The sequence below is a fragment of the Lipotes vexillifer genome, unplaced genomic scaffold, assembly GCF_000442215.2.
Source record: "Lipotes vexillifer unplaced genomic scaffold, Lipotes_vexillifer_v1.1 scaffold377, whole genome shotgun sequence".
Classification (NCBI taxonomy): Eukaryota; Metazoa; Chordata; class Mammalia; order Artiodactyla; family Lipotidae; genus Lipotes; species Lipotes vexillifer.
In genome coordinates this window covers 288,396-292,106 of record NW_006794813.1, presented here as the reverse complement: position 1 = coordinate 292,106, position 3,711 = coordinate 288,396, and the positions used below count along the sequence as shown (strand labels likewise).

The 3,711-nt window shown below is 37.7% G+C and overlaps 1 pseudogene; it reads right to left on the bottom strand.

Moving 5' to 3' along the window:
• Positions 1–2,168: 2,168 nt before the first annotated feature.
• LOC103086773 (cytokine receptor-like factor 3) overlaps positions 2,169–3,711 on the bottom strand; it is a 39,119-nt pseudogene continuing 37,576 nt past the window's right edge.

Genomic DNA, 3,711 nt, shown 5'->3' with positions numbered 1-3,711 from the left:
AACAAAAGTAAACAAATGTGACCTAATGAATTAAAAGCTTTTGCACAGCAAAAGAAAACACAAACAAGACAAAAAGACAACCCTCAGAATGGGAGAAAATATTTGCAAATGAAGCAACTGGCAGAGAGTTAATCTCCAAAATTTACAAGCAGCTCAATATCAAAAAATCAAACAACCCAATCCAAAAATGGGCAGAAGACCTAAATAGACATTTCTCCAAAGAAGATATACAGATCACCAACAAACACATGAAAGGATGCTCAACATCACTAATCATTAGAGAAATGCAAATGAAAAGTACAATTAGGTATGACCACACACCAGTCATAATGGCCATAATCAAAAAATCTACAAACAATAAATGCTAGAGAGGGTGTGAAAAAAAGTGAACCCTCTTCCACTGTTGGTGGGAATGTCTTAAAAAAATTAAACTTGGTTTTCAAAATACTTTTGTATTTGTAGAAGTGAAAAGGAAAATATCCCATTGAAAAGAAACTTCTGTAAACTGGCCTAGTAAACGAAGACCACCATTTCTATACATGAAATAAATGCTTCAAATATATTACATACGTTTAAATTTTCAAAAAATATCTAGGTTAGAGTCATGTGGCTAGTTTGCCCAATGGACTGTGGGCAGAAGTGGTCAGTGTGTCTTCTGAGCCAGGTAATTAAGAGCCTGTATATTTCCTCCATTTCTCCTTCCCCCACGATGCTTGTTTATTCAACTAAAATATCATTCATCAAATTGACATTAAACTGGACTGCAAACCATAACCTACAAATAGTGTAAGCATGTCACTGAGGCTGGATATGCACATGTGCACGTGACATACACATGAAATGGCTAACACTGCTGTGCATACCACTTCCATAGTAGTTTTGCCCTATAAAAATCCTTTAGACTACCTTGAATCACATTGCATAGAAACAGCAAAAGAAAATTCTTTGATTACTTCAGATGTTTTGTCAGGCATTTAAACATATGCAAAAATTTTATTGCTTTTAGGACTTAAAGTTTTATTGAACCTAAGATAAAAGTCAACACTACTTACAAAACACCTGAATATGGAGAGCACACTCAACACACTTATGTGGAGAGCACATGATGAATATATATTACCAAACTCTAGCTTCTTTACATCTATTCCTGTTGTTTTATTCTAAGCTTTATATGGTCTTAGATCCTTAAAATATGGAGATTTAATCAAATAATGTTACATTGACTTTTTCCATTCTAATAACCAACTTTAAAAAGAAGCACAGTAGAAGGGTATAGCCCCTTTTATACATGGGTACTTTTAAAGTCAATTCAATTTTTATTGTGATATGATACTTTAATGAACACTATCCTAAAAATAAAATTGACTGCATTATGGCTTTGTCTACAACATTTAAGTATCTTATTGCCAAAATATTCCAAAATGAATCCAGTAAGTATTTTCCATTTCCAATAGCCCAAGAGATTGAATCATACTATTTGTATCAATTACAACTAAACCAGGTTAAGAACAGCTGCCCTAAAACCCCGCAGACCAAAGCTAGTCATCCAAGAATCTAAAACACTAGCACTTTCCATTCAGGTTGGAAAAATTAACATCCAACATAAAGAGATCTGAATGATTAATCAAGTAAGCAGTCAACAAACACTTCTCTGTTGTTCAAGCTAATAATTATTTGAAGCTTGAAGTTTCTGTCTTTCTTATTTTGATGGTTCCTAGAGTCACAGTTTCAATGTCAAATGTGACAGTTTTATCAGCCACCTTTCCCAGGAGTAACTGCAGGTAACTGATTAGTCATTCCTTTTCCATTTTCAAAAATGGCACTGTTTGCACTAATGCACACTGTCTGATGCTTCTGCAGAGACTCTTATTCATTCTGTGATCTGCCCACACTCCTATAATGTCTCTCCCATCCAATTGTCTCTCAGTTTCAACTCCAAATGTTAATGTCTGTTCACAGAAATAATTTGGGGTGTTGGAGTTGGATTCAGAATCTTTCTGGAGTGTTCTACTTCTATTGCTCAGAAAGTGCCCTTCATGGTCATCTTTCCACGCATAAGTCACCAATGTGAGATGACCTATTTGGGGGATGCTTCAAGGACTCCATTCCTGGAAGCCATCTCCTCCACCAGAAGTGATAATTGGGTTCTAAGAGCAATGCTATGAAGTTCATTTCAGCGCTGCATATACATCCTCAAAATGATTTGAAGTACATTTATGGGACTGGAGCCTGTCATCTTGGGCACTAAATTCATCATCCACCTTACATCATTGTACTCTCATGCCACCAGGGTTTTCTATTTTTTTCTTGTATCTGCACTGGTAGGTGAGATGCTGCTGTTCCATGGTTTAAAATGTAGTTTTTCACTATGTTAAGAACTGAGTCATTCAACTAGGAAGTTGTCGTCATACATCATCCAGTAAAGGCACTTCTGGTAGTCTGTCCAACTGAATGTGTGAGGCTTTTTTGGTAAAGCTCTGCAGCTTCTCACTCTGCTCTTATACACAACCAAGAATGGCAGTCTCCCTTTCTTGGACTGTCCTCTACAGGGTTAGTTCCATGCTTTTTGACTTCTGGAATCATCTAGTGGCTTACTACTCTGTTCATTGGTGTCCACTTCTTGCAAAAGACCAACTGCTCAAACTGGAGCTTCCTAAGGGCTCCCTTAAATCATTAAAATGCTATTCCAGGACCATCCTCTGGGAAGATGTCTCTTTGATCTCTGGGATGATGACTTAATCCTTTTCAAGTCATGGTCTTTTCTGAGAATCATGAGAAGTTTATAGACTGTATTCTCAGAAAAATGATCATCCATGCCCTGCCTCTGTGCCTCTTGCAGCCCCTGAAATTCTGGACCAGCTCCTGTTGGCTCCATGCTCTCATGGGCCTCCTGCTGCTCAGGCTCCAACTCCTCTTTGTAGGTGGCATGGCAGGTGGTTGTGGGTATGGGTTTCTGACTGTTCCATACCTCGCTGAGCTGCCTAGCACCTGTAGCAGCTCCTTTGAGAGATAAATGGACTTTGAATAAAGACAAGATGCTTTTGCTTTGATATGTTATATTGGAGTTGCCTTTAACATGACTTTTGCTCATTCTGGATTGACTGGTCATTGTTGTTGATGGGAGAATAATAAAAATAATTTCATTTGGTGGCATATGGAATGGCTCAGCCTGTGGTAGATGGTAGGGATGTCTGGTGGGGCAAAGGGCCAGGTCAAATGGTCATTTTATAGCAACTTAGTGAGTGAGTGAAGCTCATAGCTCCCAACTCTAAACCCTGCATTCACCTAGCAGTTATTTTATTTTCCTTACTTCATCTGTTTTCTGATTACTTCAGTTGGTTAAAAAAAAAACAAAAAACAAAAAAAAAAAACACCTTTTCTGGTTAAATTATATACAACTTCTGAGGAAGAATATTTAAGAAAGCTGAGTCAGGGGAATTAACACTGAAATGATTTTTATAAGCTTTAACAATATTATGACTCAGTCATAAAGTAATAATGTAAAATACTTTGAATGTTTTATGAGGAGAAAATGAGTTAGGCACTAAAGGATGTGGATTGCCATGGATTGCCATTTTGTATTGCATTCTCACAGCTCATACCTTGTCTAGACTGATGACCTATAAATTTGGAGGTTAAAAAAAGGATTAACCTGGGCTTCCCTGGTGGCACAGTGGTTGGGAGTCCGCCTGCCGATGCGGGGGGCTCGGG